We start from the raw sequence: 18,819 nt of genomic DNA, 5'->3' as shown, positions 1-18,819 counted from the left end.
ATATATGAATTATTGCAGAACACTCATGGCAGCTGCTTACACTTTTGCAAGTTTCGTTTTATTTAAGTCATTTTCATCTCTCAGCATTTTTTAAGTTATTGAGGGATTTTTATTTGTTTTAGTTTTGCTTTGTTTTAGAACACTTTTATGTTTATTACATAAACATAAATAAATGTATGTGTGTATGCAAATAGGTATACATACACATATCATACATACACACTTTTCATGTGAGGTGCAGGAACTGAACATACAGTAGTGACTGAATATTTTTTAAAGAAAACCATCCTGTAAAAAATATGTTTCAATAAGACTACCAAAATTTAATATTCTGGAACAGTAACTAATATTGTAGGAAGGAAATGATAGATAACACATGCAAATATTGATATACCATAGTTACTTAATTCCTGCCTAATTACTAAAAAGATTGATGGGATCATGGAATTGTAGCTATAAACCTTATGGTTTCCTTGGCAAAAGTTCAGCTGATTAGTTTAAGAGTGAAATGGCTTACAGACAACCAGATTCCTGACTTCAGTGGGATCAGATGGAAATTCTGATCTCCGGAGCATCGTCCAATCAAGTGAATAGCTACAGGAATATTGATGGACACAATCAAGGGGGTTACCTCCGTACTTTAAGTTATAGATACGTGCAAGTGTTTTGTTAAATGCGGCCTTCAAAACCAGACAGATATAGGAAAATATATTTGTATGCAAATCTTGCTTCCTGCTTTAAGTTGCTAATCGCGGTCATTTTTGTTGTAATTGTATGTTTCCCCATGTGGAAAAATGTTACTGTGGTGCATTGAATAAGCAGCATAACCAATTTTGTGTCGCCTTAACAACAGGCTTACCATTCATTAAACATAGTAAGGCTAGTCCAAAGAGAGATAACAAGCCAGCTGTCTCGGTAGCTTCCAAATACCTTGCCATCACCCAAAATAAATTTTATCATGCTCTTGGCCACTCTAATGACCATGGCCCCAGCTCTTTACCGTAGATTTACGTCAATAATGCAAGTGCACAATGAATGTCATGTCTGTGTGATATATCATCTGAGCGAAATGGAAGTAGACCGCTCTCATTTTGCAGAGGACCTAAGAATGACAAAACCTGCAAACTCCTGGATTGGATCATAGCTGATGTCAGGTCTGGGGGTCTCAGTCTTTTAACAACTGCCAGGATCTAACAAGGACACCTTTGTCTGCTCATCTCAGCAGAACTGGTTAAAGGTAGATTCCGAATGCATTTTGCCATTTGAACTTTAACATTGCATTTGCAAAAAATCAATCTGTGTCTACAAAGAAGGAGGAAGCATTTACAAATATAGAACCCCATGTCGTGCTTTACCAACAGCTACATCATTATTTACTTCTTGCAAGGTACTCCAAAAATAGCTAGCTCCTTTCTTTAGACTCCCTGCACTAGAGTAATCTGCAGTACAGTCACTATTCCAAACATCTGCTATTTTTTCAGTCTTTTTCTTTTTCTTCTTTTCTTTGTACAAAGCTTCACTTAGTGGATTTCAGCTGCTATCCAGTTATTTGGCAAAAGGATGTGAGAATCCAGCTTCTTATGGGCTTTCAGTATGTGTGGGATCGAGGTTGCACAGCAGTTCCCTCCTTTTTCTGAGACTGCTGCCGCAGCAGCTCCAACAACAAAAATGCACAGTCGGCGGTTTCTTTATTTTCGTCTTTGTAGAGCTCTTGGCACCGAATTCTGGAATGGATAAATTAAAATGGTGTCTGCCTAATCCCTCCGAGAGATTTGATTGCAACTTAGACTATAGCATTTTCCTTGAACAGGCTTAAAAAATGTTATGGTTTTGAGCTGGATGCTCATTTTGATGTAATCAATTTTAATATGTAACATATAGAATGTGTACTTTAAGCTCTAAGGTACAAGTTATGCAGCAAGGTAATTCACCTGATGACATATGACAGACACAGGTACATTCCATACAGGACCACACAGCAAAGGGCTTTATTTCATGTTACATTTCCTTTTAATAAGATCATCTAAGAAAGCCCAGGAAACCTTGTGTGTCATGTCTGAGAATTTTTCTTTCTTTCTTTCTTAAGTGAAAAGACCGTTGCTGTGCTTCTGCATTCAAAAACCACACTTCACTGAGAAAGTATGTCAGATAGATGGTCCTGGAGAATTAAGTTTTCTGTATATAGAAATGATACATAATAAAAAGTAGTCCTTATTATCAATGCTGCAATCCTGACAAGAAGACACCACTTCTTCCAAATTTAAAAGATGGCCCATTCTCTTTAGAAATTGGATCTTTGAAACCTCTGTATCAATTATGAGTTCGGCAGCTTCTTTTAAAAGGGTGTAGATACTCTGCCATTAAACCCTGGTCAAAAATAATCACAATGTTTAAATAATTAGTTCAGAGAGTACCAGAGCTAATAAATACCTGCTTCCAGCTTTTCTTCTTTCTCTCTCCCTTACTTTCACCATGTGAATTCTCTGATGTTTAATAAAGTATGAGCATCTGATGGTTTCACTAAGGGGAGTATGACAACAATGTCTTTTCAAACTGTATGTTTTCCCAGCATAAACAGCATTGTAGCAGCGTATGACAGAATGTCTTTGAAACCTTTATTTTTCTGTCGAATTTGGATGAAATCAACCAATTGTATAAAAAGATATTGCTGATGGACAGAAAGGAAATGGGAGAGAGTATATATTTGATACACACACAAAACATGATTATTCAGCACAGAAAATAAAATGTATTATATTCCAAATGTGATTAAACCAGCTGCAGACATCTACATAGCTCATGTATATGGCTGAATCAATTTAAAAAAAAAAAAGAGTTATTTGAGAGAAGACACTGGTTTTAGGAGAGGAGGAGTGTTGCTCCCCTTATCCCATTTTCTCTCCACTGACTATAAAGAGGGGCAAGGAAGTCTCATTCAGATGTTGATTCTCCACTGTGTTTAGGCAGATGGATAGTACCCTTTCAGTCTCCTTGACCTAGCCCATCCAGCAATACCTCTGCTTTGTATTGAGAAAAAGCACCTTTACTTTCTGTTTTGCCTATGATGTTTCAGCTGACCTTATTCTCAAATATATCACAGCAAAATAGAGTAGGCAGAAGGTCATTTTTTTCTGTAAGTTTGTTTTCTACATACAGTAAAACGCAACTCGTGAATCACTCCAAATAAACATATTGCAGACTCATCAATGTAATAAATACCCCTTACTTTCAAATGAAATAAACCAAGAAAGGATAGTATCTTACTCAGTCATTTTAGTGTCCCTTGTGAGTTCTGAGGCTCCCCCAGTTCTTTAACAGACATTTTATTGTTATTCCATTCCTTCCTACGCAGATTGTTATGCTACATTTCTTTCCTTGTGCTCTCTCCTGAGCACCTTCCTTGAGTATGTGAAATGACGTGAGGAGGATCTATCTGTATTGTGGGGGTTTTTTTTCCTATTTTCTCTCTTCTTCCCATATTGCAAAATGTTCACTTTCTATTGACTATCTGCTGTACTATGCATGTATGTATGTGAAGAATGATGAGTTTAAAAAGGTTGTTATGAACAGGGAAATAATGGATAAAATCATAGAAAAAACATAGGATAAAGATAGAAGGGATGATTATGTGGTCTAGATCAAGTTCTTGTTTATCATGGGCTATTAAATATGACTGAGTTGCCTTTATGTTAATTACAATACTGTGCATCTGTCAGAAACACATCTGTCCGAAGGTGTCTGGAGACTGAGAAGCAATGACTACTCACTGGAGTTTTTCAGTTTAAACATCCTCATCTTTTGATAAGCAAGTAAATAAATGAATAAGTAAAAGAGACACCTTGTATATAGTTGTAATTTACCCCCCTTCATTTTTCAGTCATGTTCATGCTTCAATTTTGGTCGATATCTGAAAAAAGTATACAAACTTTTCCCTCCTTTTGCATCCAGTCACAGTATGCAAAGTGGTGTAAGCTAATGACCAAGCCTCTCAGGCTGGAAAAGTGAACATCCCCCTAGAAGGCTGAGATCAGTAAGACTGAGTATCTCACTCTCAAACTTGTCTTGATATTCTGTAGAAAGCCAGTAAAATATCACATAAAATAGGACTGAGGTATTCAAGAAGCTCACGATACTAAGAAGTCATAACTGGTTTCCTGAAGTCTGACAGTTTCATATTCATACCGCTATAGCCCATGTAGAAAGTAATGAATTTAGGTATGCATAATAAGTCTAAGCTATCTTCCACCAAATATGACCTGAGTCATCTAATCAGCCTTAAATGGTTGGAAGCACTTTGTGTAGATTTGATTACATAAGAACATTGTATTCTGGGTTTTCCTTCGTAAACTACAAGAGACTTAATCACTTGCTGGGGATGAACATCTCCAGTTATAAGAGATTCCACTGAAACTTCAGACTCACTTGAATAGTTTTTTCTCTTCCATTTGGTCAGATTAAGTTTTGACCCCTCTTCCCTCTCAGCTCAAACCTCAGATTTCATTCAATCTTTAAGGCAAAAAATGCACTGTTAACAGTACAATCTGCCAACAGCACAATAACAAAATGGTTCCTAGCTGGTACAGTGGGTCTTACTGGTGAGGCACGTTGTCAAGTGAAAAAACTCTGCTATGCTTGTACTGGTCTCTGCAGGGTCAGAATAGAGGCCCCTACACCATGATCCTGTACACTGAGGAGGTACTCAGGACATCTTTCATGCAGGCAAAGGAACTAGAGGTCAGCAGCTGCCCCAGGATGGAGGAGAAGAGGGACCAAACCCAGCAAAGCAAAGTCCATTGTCAATTGTCTCAGGTGGACTTTGGTGGATATAAAAGGGGATCTGAATCACTGTTGTAAAATATGCACGATGTAATATTTGTATGTGAAGTATCCGAGTGCATCTTCCTATGAAACCTGGAAAGCACGGGAAGCCCTCCTCTGACAAGATCAGTATAAATACTAACCAGCTCAAAATTAAGACACTGCTGCATTTCTCTGGTAACATCACCCATTAAAAACTATTAGTGAGTAATTCTGAAAGTACTGTATGCATGTATATGTACGTGTGGGTGTGCACACTGCAATACTGAGTTTTGTCCTGACCCCACAGGTGATCATCCAGACCCTGAAGCATGAAGACTGGTGACCTTTCCAACATTTTTTTAGCTTCGGTAATGGCAAAACTGTTATTACTGGCCATAAAATTACTCAGACCTTTTCTAAAATCCTGATATTGCAGTTGCCTTTAGTGACCTCGTCTGACAGTGAATTATTCAGGTTGACTATCAGCTACATTTAAAAAAAAAGCAAAGAAAACAGAACAACATTTGCTTTTATTGGTTTAAAATTTACTGCCTTTTAATTTCAGAGAGAGAAAAGTAGGGAGCCACTCTTGCTCTCCCTTACTGGCATCAAAAATGGGTAAATGAATCACAGTAAAACCTCATGAAAATGAAGCAGTTTAACTATGGTTATATATTGGTACATACTGATTCTGAAACATTTCCACTTTCTTTCCTGCATAACTTTGCTTCTTTCAACTTCAGGCAAAGACTTAACGGATTACAAGCCCAGTCACATTTTGGCTGTGAAACAGAGGTGTAGTGTGGCTAGATGATCCACGTCTCTCTCAAGAAGATTTAGAGGTTTCATCCCAATCTGGGAAAACTCTGACCCACAGAGGGATTATCCACACTATCAGGACCCTGAGGCACCCATGGGCCTTACTGTCCCTCCCCACAGCCCAGGACCCCCATTTTGGGGGTCACCAGTCCCTGCCCCAGCAACACCATTGGATGTTGGTCTCCAGCTCCCCACACCTCTGTCCATCCCAGCCCTGGGCCCCACCGAGCCAGGCCCACCCAGAGGACAAAATGGAATTTTCATGTAAATGCATTGCCTTGTTAAATCCCTACATCGTTTTGCCAGACGTGACCTTAATCTTGTTATTTGTGTTAGGGTATCATCCTCTTCATGCATTTTTGGAAGGACCCGTTAGAACATATTATTTTGTAGTGAGTCTTAACACTTTTACTGTTCTTTTAGACATTTAATCTCTGTGAAAGTAAGTACCGTAAACTGCAGTATAGGTAACTCCTCTGAGCCACTTTAGTGATATCTTTGCATGCACTGACCACCTGTGCAGCACGTGTCCCTCAACTGCCATCCATCCCAATTTATTGGACTAACTGAACGTACCCTGTACTGTATTGGTTTTATGTGGCAAGGTTTTGGTAGCGGGGGGGGTTACAGGGGTGGCTCCTGTAAGAAGCTGCTGGAAGCTTCCCCTGTGTTCGAGAGAGAGCGAGCCTATACCAGCTGGCTCTAAGATGGACCCGCCGCCGGCCAAGGCCGAGCCAATCAGTGATAGTGGTAACGCCTCTGTGATAACATTTTTAAGAAGGAAAAAAAAGTTGGGACGCGGAAAACAGCCACCGGAGAGAGGAGTGAGAACATGTAAGAGAAACAAGCCTGCGGACACCAAGGTCAGTGCAGAAGGAGGGGGAGGAGATGCTCCAGGCGCCGGAGCGAAGATTCCCCTGCAGCCCGTGGTGAAGACCCTGGTGAGGCAGGCTGTCCCCCTGCAGTCCAGGGAGGTCCATGGTGGGGCAGATATCCACCTGCAGCCCGTGGAGGACCCCACGCCGGAGCAGGTGGGTTCCTGAAGGAGGCTGTGACCCCGTGGGAACCCTGCGCTGGAGCAGGTTCCTGGCAGGACCTGCGGATCTGTGGAGAGAGGAGCCCACGGAGCAGGTTTTCTGGCAGGACTTGTGACCCCGTGGGGGACCCACGCTGGAGCAGTCTGTGCCTGAAGGACTGCACACCGTGGAAAGGACCCATGCTGGAGCAGTTCGTGAAGAACTGCAGCCCGTGGGAATGGCCCACGTTGGAGAAAGTTCGTGGAGGACTGTCTCCCGTGGGTGGGACCCCACGTTGGAGCAGGGGAAGAGTGTGACGAGCCCTCGCCCTGAGGAGGTGAAGCGGCAGAAAATAACATGTGATGACCGTAAACCCCATCCCTGTCCCCCTTGTGCCGCTGGGGGGGCTTGGTGGAGAAATCCGGGAGTGAAGTTGTGCCCGGGAAGAAGGGAGGGGTGGAGGGAAGGTGTTCTGAGATTTCGTTTTATTTCTCATTTACCTTACTCTGGCTGATTTGTAATAAAAAGTGAGCTAATTTTCCCTAAGCTGAGTCTGTTTTGCCCGTGATGGTAATTAGTGAATGATCTCTCCTGTCCTTATCTCGACCCGCAAGCTTTTTGTTATATTTTTCTCTCCCCTGTCCAGTTGAGGATGGGGGAGTGATAGAACGGCTTTGGTGGGCGCCTGGCGTCCAGCCAGGGTCAACCCATCACAGTCTTTTTGGTGGAGAATGCGGGCAGTGTGAGGAGTTTGAGATAAGGATAGTAATTGAGAGAGGTGACGGGCAAAACATGGACTGAACGCAGCTAGAGAGTTAAGAGCTGCTTGATGAGTGGGGAAATTTTATTGTTGTAATTGTGGTGAAGGGACAAGGGGTGGAATGTGTGTAAATTGTCCACTTTTTGTCGGTTTTGTGATGATATTATTTTGATTTTGGTGTGGGGAATTCTTTTTGTTAATGTGAGTGAAGATTTTGTGTGATGAATGTAGATTTTAATGATATTTCTTAAAAATGTGATACACAGAGGCGAGGGGTGGAGTGTATTGGTTTTATGTGGCAAGGTTTTGGTAGCGGGGGGGGTTACAGGGGTGGCTCCTGTAAGAAGCTGCTGGAAGCTTCCCCTGTGTTCGAGAGAGAGCGAGCCTATACCAGCTGGCTCTAAGATGGACCCGCCGCCGGCCAAGGCCGAGCCAATCAGTGATAGTGGTAACGCCTCTGTGATAACATTTTTAAGAAGGAAAAAAAAGTTGGGACGCGGAAAACAGCCACCGGAGAGAGGAGTGAGAACATGTAAGAGAAACAAGCCTGCGGACACCAAGGTCAGTGCAGAAGGAGGGGGAGGAGATGCTCCAGGCGCCGGAGCGAAGATTCCCCTGCAGCCCGTGGTGAAGACCCTGGTGAGGCAGGCTGTCCCCCTGCAGTCCAGGGAGGTCCATGGTGGGGCAGATATCCACCTGCAGCCCGTGGAGGACCCCACGCCGGAGCAGGTGGGTTCCTGAAGGAGGCTGTGACCCCGTGGGAACCCTGCGCTGGAGCAGGTTCCTGGCAGGACCTGCGGATCTGTGGAGAGAGGAGCCCACGGAGCAGGTTTTCTGGCAGGACTTGTGACCCCGTGGGGGACCCACGCTGGAGCAGTCTGTGCCTGAAGGACTGCACACCGTGGAAAGGACCCATGCTGGAGCAGTTCGTGAAGAACTGCAGCCCGTGGGAATGGCCCACGTTGGAGAAAGTTCGTGGAGGACTGTCTCCCGTGGGTGGGACCCCACGTTGGAGCAGGGGAAGAGTGTGACGAGCCCTCGCCCTGAGGAGGTGAAGCGGCAGAAAATAACATGTGATGACCGTAAACCCCATCCCTGTCCCCCTTGTGCCGCTGGGGGGGCTTGGTGGAGAAATCCGGGAGTGAAGTTGTGCCCGGGAAGAAGGGAGGGGTGGAGGGAAGGTGTTCTGAGATTTCGTTTTATTTCTCATTTACCTTACTCTGGCTGATTTGTAATAAAAAGTGAGCTAATTTTCCCTAAGCTGAGTCTGTTTTGCCCGTGATGGTAATTAGTGAATGATCTCTCCTGTCCTTATCTCGACCCGCAAGCTTTTTGTTATATTTTTCTCTCCCCTGTCCAGTTGAGGATGGGGGAGTGATAGAACGGCTTTGGTGGGCGCCTGGCGTCCAGCCAGGGTCAACCCATCACAACATATTATTTTGTAGTGAGTCTTAACACTTTTACTGTTCTTTTAGACATTTAATCTCTGTGAAAGTAAGTACCGTAAACTGCAGTATAGGTAACTCCTCTGAGCCACTTTAGTGATATCTTTGCATGCACTGACCACCTGTGCAGCACGTGTCCCTCAACTGCCATCCATCCCAATTTATTGGACTAACTGAACGTACCCTGTACTGTGTATGCTCTGGTATTCTGGCACGTTGGTAGGTGTCGTGGTTTAAGCCCAGCCAGCAACTAAGCACCACGTGGCCGCTCATTCACTCCCCCTCCTGCAGTGGGATGGGGGAGAGAATCAGCAGGAAAAACGTAAAACTCATGGGTAGAGATAAGAATGGTTTAATAGAACAGAAAAGAAGAAACTAATAATGATAATAATAACAATAATAAAATGTCAATACTAATAATAAAAGGATTGGAATATACAAAACAAGTGATGCACAGTGCAATTGCTCACCACTCGCCAACCGATGCCCAGTTAGTTCCCAAGCAGTGATCCCCCCCAGGCCAACTGCCCCTGGTTTATGTACTGGTGATGACGTCACATGATATGGAATACCCCTGTTGGCCAGTTTGGGTCAGCTGCCCTGGCTGTGTCCCCTCCCAACTTCTTGTGCCCCTCCAGCTTTCTCGCTGGCTGGGCATGAGAAGGTAAAAAATCCTTGACTTGGTCTAAACACTACTTAGCAACAACTGAAAACATCAGTGTGTTATCAACATTCTTCTCATACTGAACCCAAATCATAGCACTGTACCAGCTACTAGAAAGAAAATTAACTCTATCCCAGCTGAAACCAGAACAGTAGGACATAAGAAAATTTGCTATTTTCTCAGTCATGGCTACAGTTCTCTATGCAGGTGTGTTTGTACATGCCTGGAGGTGAAGAGGTGACAGGGAAACTGGCAGATGAGAACCTGTTATGTGACTTCAGACTGAGAGACTTCAGACAGAGTTGAGATCCCTCTTCTAAGCAAGGAACAAACCTAGAAAGCAAATCCCAGAAATTGTGATAGAGACTGAGCGGCACCAAAGAGACCCCACAGAGTATGTTTTAAGCCAGGAAGCCCCTAAAAGCAGTTTCTGAACTGGTAAGATCAAGATAAAGGATACCTTCCCGTGCAGAGGATGATTTCTTCTCAGTGAAATGATCTGTTTGACTAAGGTGATCTGGGTTTCCTTAATTTAGGGAGTTTACACACCTATAGAAGCAAAAGTCCTTTGGTACTGCTTGGCATTATTACTTCAGTAGTTATAAATCGGTTCCTTCTAGAGAAGTTTCAACCCGAGGCTCTGATGTGGATCTTGTCCTGTGCATCATTGCACTAGTTAATTCCTAAAAACAAGCAAACAGACAAACAAAAATCCAAACATTACAAAAAATATGGAGTTCAAATCTTCAAACTTCCACAGCTGCAATTTTGTCCATAAATCAAATTTTATAACAAATCATGAAAGCAGACAGGAACAAGGCAAAGAGTTAGTAGTATCAGTTTATGCACCTGTTAATCAGTCTGATTAAATGATTAAATGGAACTTCCAGAACTTCCTCATGAAATATGAGTTCAAAGCATGTCGTTTTTACTGAGTGTATCTTCTGGTTTATCTTATCTTACAATCTATGGTTGCCGCCTTCTGATAAAGTAATATATTACTAATCCATTGGCGGAATGATTAAATCTAAAGAATGAATAATAGTTGCCTGGTTAGTAGTTTTCTTTTTTTCCTAAGTAAAAATCTTGTATGAGATGAAATTAATAAAAGTTTCATTAATAATAACATAAAAGCCAAAGTAGCTTCTATTTATAGAATTAGGTGGGAGAAAGTTATCCAGACATTAGGACTTCTATTCTTGGTTTTGCTAATACATATGTCCATACAGTGCTTTAAAAATCACTTGTTAGAGAAACTACCCTCCCAACAACAAGAAGAGTAGTGGAGAAAAATGTTGCACGTTGTTTTAAGTGCTTTGAAAAAAATAAAGATCAAGTTATACAAATAAGATAAAACCTGCAAAAGTTTCCAACCATTTCTATTAAAATTAGTATTGCTAAATTGCAACCAATCCATAACTCTGACAGTTCATTAAAACTTTAAAAGACATTTTCATTCTTTCTCTCCCTCTCTTTCTTTCTTTTTCTTTCATTTTTAAAATCAGTTTAGAACATAGGGCATCATTTACTGCCCAGTGGAAAAGTCGTCTTTACTGCAGAGGGAGCCAGAAAGGTGATAGATGCCCCTGTACTTTGGTTCATCCATCTGTAGAATAACACTAGACCTTCCTCTTGGGAGTGCTGATGTCTGAAAAATACTTTAGGTTTCCCAGGTGAAAAGTGCAACTCATGTGCAGAGTATTATTATAATCTTTTTTTCTCCCAACACAAGCATTTCATAAACTTGCATTGTTGTCAGAATAGTTCTGAAATATTTTACCCTCAGGTTCATCTTTCTAGCTACAGAGTAAAGCTCTCAGTAGTTTATGCTCAGTCAGTCTGTCTACGCACACACCATCTTTTCGAAGTGCTGCTGACATACAAATTCACAGGATATCTATAAAGTTCTTATTAAAGAGACAAATTAGTTATTTTACTTAAACAAACAACAGAAGTATTACCCGCTGGAATGCCCAGGCACTCTCCATAAATAATACTGAGTGCTGATGAGATGTGTTTCAGTGCGTTTTATTTTACATTTTACCTTGGTGGGTAACTCAGCCTGTGTTGGACTGACTTAACTGCTCAAGTGCCAGAATCCTGCCAGTTCTTAGGAGTGCTCTAATATTGCAGCACTTCTGAGCACAGGATATTCTTTGTGAGGAAATCTGAAATTCTGATCCAAACCTGTCAATGTCTACTAGATTTTTTCTGGTGATGATCTTGAACCTAGTGCTTTTACAAACAGAGATATGTGTCCTAAACAGAAGCAAAGCAATGAATAAATATAAGATGGAAATGGGAGACAAATTTTGATAGTCATCTGTTTTATGTCATGTCGAAGTTGTCAAGTGACTTCAAAGTAATGAAATCTTTACGGAAGTTTCACAAGGTAGGAGACATTCTTCAGTGGCACTGTGATAACCACACAGTAGCTTACCACCTTGCTGCTGGTGTGCTGATTAGGCTTTCAGGAATTCATCTATTCCTTGAAGCTTTTGATTCTATAATGTCTCCATAGTCTCATTAGGAGAAGACCCTACCTACCTTTGCCAACAGACCATCAGCATCAGGAGCTAGAAATGTTTCAGATTACCCTGAAACCTCCCTCTCACCCTCTACATACATATATGTATCCATGAAACTTTAAATTCTTCAACCCATCAACAACTCTGGATCTCTACTGGATCCTGTTTCCCAAACGACCACTTCTTTTCTCCATCATCACAACATGTGGTTCACTTATCTGTCTATGCAACAGTATGACCTGATGTTCATAACAGACTTACTCTCCAAAAGTCATCCTTCTCCTAAATTTAGAGGTTTCAGCAGGGAAAAAATGATATTGAAAGGAAGATTTGTTTGTTTATTTGGTTGGTTAGTTTTTGTCTCTCCTTACATCACGTTTCTTGCTTATAATGCCACAAATGGTCCAGTAGCTGTTGGCAGTCCTATGCTTTTCCATATTTTCTGGGGAGGGGAAAAGGCAGGTTACAAACTGTAAATTCCCTCTACACGGAAGACTGTGGTGACAATGAAGTACTGTCCATATGGCCCAACAGAATCCATAAATATTGGCTGTTAGTAAAAAAAGTCACACAGAATTTTTGTCTCTGAGTTAATAGCTTCTGAAAGAAAGCACTCTTTTGCATCCATTAGGTACAGATACAGATCAATCAAAGCACAAAACAAAGAAAATTTTAAAAGAGATATTACTTAATCTCAGCACAGATCATGTTAAGATTCCCATTCTCTGCAGCAAGATACTTCACAAGAGGGATAAAATCAACACCTGAACCAATTAAAATCACACTGGGTCTATTAAAATGAGTCATCAGACCAGATCTGAATCAGGTCTTTCTACACTTGTAAAAAAAGACTGAGTAAATAATATTCATTGCACCTGTTTATAGGTTGCAGGATGTGAATTTCATTTAGAGAGAGAGAGAATCCCCCCTCCCCAAAGTAAAATTTAAAGGGACTCAATGTCAAAGTCAGGTATAGGAAGATACTTAGCCTTTTTATATCTCTCTTCAGTCTCCCGTATCAGCAAGATGCATTTCCACAAATTTTAGTGTCTAAAGACAGCTACATATGTGTCTAGGCACCTAAATGTCTTTTTGAGATACTTAGATAGGCATTCAACTAACCACCCAGGCATTTAAAGTGACATTTTGGTGGAATTTCAGTTCCTACATTCAGGAAACTAAGTTAGAAAGAAAACAAACTGCTTAGACACGTGAGACACCCTATCTATTGACGGTTTCAGGAGGAAGATTCCCAGGTAATTAGTGTTATTTTAGGAAGATTCTCAACAGCATCTTTGCCTTTACTGAACCGAGTGCTTAGATACTTATTTCCTATTTATGGAAATTTATCACCAAAATTGCTAAGTCTTCAGAACATCTTGGCATGCCAGGCAGGCTCAGGCTTTGGCTAGCTCTTCCCACCTCCAATGGTGGTGCTGTCTGTTTTGTGGTGTATAACCAGAGATGATGTGATGTCTATAAAACAATCACCCGAGCTGTGTCCCAGAGGTGAACCAGGGTTGATGAAAAGGCATTTTGAATGGAAATTACTTCACCAAAAACCACAAGCCTAGTAGCGAGGCCTGAGGTATGCTGAAGAAGCTGTCTGTAATCCACCTCTCCTCTGTAGTGAGGTTGGTGTGAAGCTGGATGGGAAAGACCTACAGGTCCTGGGAAGCTGTGGTTCTGGCTGTGTAATCAGAAAAGTCTGCCAGTGAGCCGGAATGCCAAAAGAAGAGATGGGTCTAAACCCTGGTTCGCACCTAAATTTGTCCTTGTTTTCATCCAGCGATTACTCGGTTAAGCGAACAGTTGTGAGAACTTTCAGAGTTCTTCTTAGCTAAGCTCCTTGGTTGCAAATTCAGATTTCTATTTGGACCTTTAAGCCATGCATGCAAAACTACACAGCAAGTCATATGGAGCAGAGGGGAACACTCCTTTCAAGTCTAGTTTGGGCTTCTGAGGTGGAATTGCTGGAAGAACAACTTTCCTTAGGCTAAGGAACCCAGGTCTCCTACCTCCTAGTGCTGTACCATCTGTATTATTACAGGGGCAAAGAAATGCTACTATTCAAAAGACAGCTTCTGAATATGAATAACTTCATATTCACTGACTTCAGCAAGTTTTAGTTTAGGCCTCAGATACCAACAACTTATATTACATTTTTGCATAGGAAAGCTGATCCTATTTTTCCTAGGAAAGAAAGGAGTTTTCTGATATTTGACAATTCAGTTAAGTGTTTCATCAAAATATCAGCAGAAGAGCAAGAGCTATTTTTGGAGAAAAAAAAGGTACAATAATCTTGGTTTTATTTAGATGAAAGATGAAAGAAAATATTGGTAACTGTTTTTTTTTCTTTTTTATCTGTAAATCTCAAAAGGCTGACTCCCTTTGTATGCTAGCACCAAGATTTAGTCACTAAGAGCTCAAAACAAGATTCATGTCTCATTGGTAACTGCAGTATAAAGTGTATGAAAGTCTAGTTCAGTTAATAATAAAGTTCAAATCCTTAATCTGCAGCCTGAGCAAATAAAAAGGTTGGGTTTTTTTCTCCTATGTATAAAAAGGTTGGCTGCTTAACAGCAATTTCCTTAAAAAGATGAACAATTTTCATTAGAAAATATTGGCTGTGATTGATGATGTTAACAAATTTTTTTTTTAATAATTATTTTAAATAGCAGTGGAGATGGAAAAGGAAATCAGAAGATATTTAATTTAAAAAATATTTTTCCCAATAATATTTCCATTATTGTTTGAATTACTTGTTCCTAAAATATTTCTGGTATTTGTGCTTTCAAGTTAGATCAGTGAAACTATTGAGATAGGCATGCTTGTGGTCTTTTGTTTCCTTTTTCAGCTGAGATGCAGGTAGCTGCTCCTCTGAGTTTACTGGGGAATAGCACAGCTATGTGAGTACGGACATCTATGATGGCACAAACCAAGCAGTTACTGCCAGGGGTATAAAAAGCTATCCCTTTCCTCAGTTAATCTAGTGATAGGACAGAAGTATCCTGAACTTAAACCCCCACTAAAATGCAAGAAAAACAAAAAAAGCCCAAAATCAAAAAAAGGAAGCATTTGGGAGGAAAACTAGGAAATAAGAAAAAAAAAAAGTACTGGACTGTTTATCTATCTGCTTCCTTACCTTGTCTGACTAAAACAACCCAAACCTCAGAAAAACTCATATTGAAGTTTTCAGTTTTTTTCAAGTATTTTAATAATTTTTTTAATCAAACAGGCTGAACTCCCTCTTACCTTTCCACATGAAAGAAGGAAGAGAGAGAAAGGTGATGAGCTAGAGCTGTGAATATGAGTGACTAGGACTGATTGTAACGGGGAAGAACTTAGCCACTGTTGAATGTCTGTGAGAAGTATCAGTGGCAATTAACCTCCTGAAAACTGGTGCCGTACGGTACCTTCAAAGTTCTTGAAATGAAGTAAGTTTTTTTACTTTCACTAACTTTCTAATGGACAGAGCCCGTCTCAGAAAACTGTGAATGAAATATGTCCTCTTTCATACAGTCTCAAAAGAAGAATGAGAGCGTAAGCTGACATGAAATATGAAATATCCCATCATCTGTATGGGTGGGCCCTCCTCATCTGGAAATGTTCTAGTGTGCTGTGACTGATATCTATGACCTATGTTGTGAATGAATGGAAGACTTCATTCTCTAGAGCTTTATAAATTCAGGATTAAGCACTTTCCAGACGTTACAAATTTGAAATACTGAGGTGTCAAAAGGCTCTAAATATCTGTCCCCTGAGACCTATTAGCTCCTGTCTTTTCTTTCATCTAAACCAGTCTGATAGTATTTGTGCAAAAGAGATGGAATTAGCCTTTAAATTAATAAAATCACACATGAACATACAGATTTCTGGCGTATGGTTTCTTGCTGGTTCATGCCACGTAAGTGAGATAACAGCTTATCCAACATGCTAGTGCTGTGACGCCATCAAATACTGATGATTTTTCCTCACTGAATTTAGCAGTGCTTCAGCATTACTGTTGCAGTCTCCCTCAGGGAAACGAGTTGTAAAAAAAAAAAAGGAAAAAAAAGAAAGGGAAGAAAGAAGGAGAAAGAAAATAAAGACAGAAAGAAATAATCATCGTAGAACATCCTGGGGGAACAGAGAGAAGTGAAAAAGCCAAAGAAAGAAGTAGCTAAGCCTGCCTTGACTGCATGAAATTTGTTGGAATGCCTCGTAGGGAAAGAAAATAATCACTTTTTGGGGCGATGGAATTTAAATAACTTAAAATTGTGCATACACAATTGGTTCTTTTTCTGCTGTTAGGAAAAAGAAAATCTACTCAGTCATAGCAACCTATTTTTCAGCAGGAAGAAAAAAATACAGTAAGTGGAAAATATCACCACAAGTTTTAGAGCTGAAACACATTTCAATTACTAAAGTAAAATACAGCTCTTGAAGTATTTTTGTTGATTTTCTCACCAGTACCTCCTTCCCCCTGCTTTTCAAGGAAAATGTAAAGCTTGGCTGCGTATATGCAACTGTCTGTCCTCAGAGAGGTCTGTAACACCCAGCCACAGAGAACACGCATTGCCGTGAATATAACCCATACCCAAGGGTAAGAAAAGCCTTAGGCACAGCTTGACCCCTTAGAATATAGTAATTAGAAGCGATAACCCCAAGCAGAGGAGAGCTAAGGAAAGCTGGTTGTAAGAAGTGAGCTTTGAGAGGGTGCGTTACAGCAGAAGGGGAAAGTCCCAGCACCCAAGAAGAAGGACTGACATCCCTGGGGAGGCAGGGTGGGTTTCTGAGGAAGGCACTGGGCTGGTATCTGCCAAAAATCCTTGAGTGACCCTTTCAACCCAGTCCTCCAAAATGTCAGTTTTCTATCTGTAAAGCTAGATGTTAGCACATCTTCTCACCCATTCTGATGAACTTACTTGTGCCAAATCACAAGGCAGAAGCTTTTAATGTTTTTCTACTGAAAACTGTAATACAGAGACACTCAGGTAAGCTTTCTTTCTAGACAGCTCCAGCTATGAGAGCACAGAGCTCAACATAGGTAAATTAGCTCATGACAGACAATCCAGTCTTTCACAGCACCTTGGGTTTGCTGTAGTTTTCACAGGGACACTAGGAACGCCTGCCTGCGTTGCACCAATATCCACCCTACCTCTCCCAAACAACATCGAAACCCAGAAATATTCTGTCTGCCTAACTTCAAGATTTTACTTTGGTTGCTTAATTTGGGAAGTTTAGGAACACATATAGTCAGGGTGAGGGGTGTCAGTGCCACAGGTGCCTTCCGAAAAGGCCTGTCTTCCCCTTTGACCATCAGGGAAGCCAAAGGCTGCTCATCTTCAAGAATCTCAATCAGTTGCTAAAAGTAAAGCAGTGTGAAGCCCTCAGCCTTGGTCTTCCTCATGGGCGGTTTGTATAGATTACCGACTGCACTGTCAGCATCCTAGCTTCCATCCTAACACCACATTCCTTCTGTAGCTAACCTGGCACATCCACCTTGGGTAAAGGAGTGAGATTTAGGTCCTATCAAACCAGCACTGACCATGTGCAGCAGGGAGCTGGGCAGGGGTTATCCTTCATTCAGCTTGCTTTCAAAGACAAACTCAAACGAATTACAAGTTCGTCTCCAAGAGCAGCACAGCTACGTTCAAGCAATGCTGTGATAAAGTTTTTGGTATGGCTCAAACATGGCGTTGGACAAAGGCAGCTGGAGTGGCTGGAGCTCGCCTGCCCTGGATCAGGGTGCACATCCCCAACTGTCACTCAGCGCTCGGCGAGCACCCGTTTTTTTTGCAACCATAATGTAGGCATGCCCTGAAGCCTTTTAGAAATGTTAACCATCTGTTTTCAAGAAAGCCAGAACACACTTTATAAAAATTAGATAACTATTAAGCAAGGCTTTACCTCTCATTCAAACTGAGAATGCCATATTGTTAAACTGCAGCTGGTGAGATCGCACATTTTGCATTCTGCTTTCAAGCCGCAGCAAAGTTACTTGTGTCAGGGGCACCGCAGGGATCAATGTTGGAACCACAGCTTTTTCAGTACCTTAAATGACTCAGAGCATATTATTTAAACTAAAAATTTCTGGTGTGCAGATGATACTAAATTGGGAGGAAAGGTCATCCGTGAGAAACAATACAGTCAGGTAGGGAAGGATTTAGATCATTTAAGTACTTGAGCTAATAGATAGCAAATTCAATGCAGATAAATGCAGAATAATGAGTCTCGGAGAATGTAATAAAAGGACATAATATCTGCTTAATGGGAAGGTACTACAGCATATTGACCTGGAGAGAGATATGAGAGTTATTTTAATAATAAAAAACCCCTTATACTAAAGCCTTCAACTCAATTATTGTTAAGGAAATACAGCGTATTTCGTTAGGACCTCACCCAAAGTACTGCATTCAGCACTAATCACTCTACAGTTCAGAAAGCATATTTAGAATTGGTCTTAAAGGGGTGATTTGTAGAGCAATCTAATGAAAGCACATTTTGGAGATATAAGTTTTGAGGACATTACAGTGAAGATTGACTGTATCCTCACCAGAAAGTCAGAGACTTTAGAGGTGACTGTCTAAGACGTCCAGTACAGGCTTAATGAATACTTGGCAGTAAGAGGTGAACTGTTGAGGAACTCATTACTTTAACCCCTCAATCTTCACAATTCTATTAAGTTTAGAGCTGCTGTCACGGAGGAACAAATTCTCATCTAGATTTACACCACTGCAGTTTGAGTGAAATCTCTGGAGCTACTCTTCTTACAGAAGCGTGAAGAAGAACAGGATCTGTCCTC

Source organism: Haliaeetus albicilla, chromosome W (genome assembly GCF_947461875.1).
Source record: "Haliaeetus albicilla chromosome W, bHalAlb1.1, whole genome shotgun sequence".
Taxonomy (NCBI): domain Eukaryota; kingdom Metazoa; phylum Chordata; class Aves; order Accipitriformes; family Accipitridae; genus Haliaeetus; species Haliaeetus albicilla.
The sequence above is the reverse complement of the archived record's forward strand: the minus strand, read 5'-3'. Positions refer to the sequence as shown.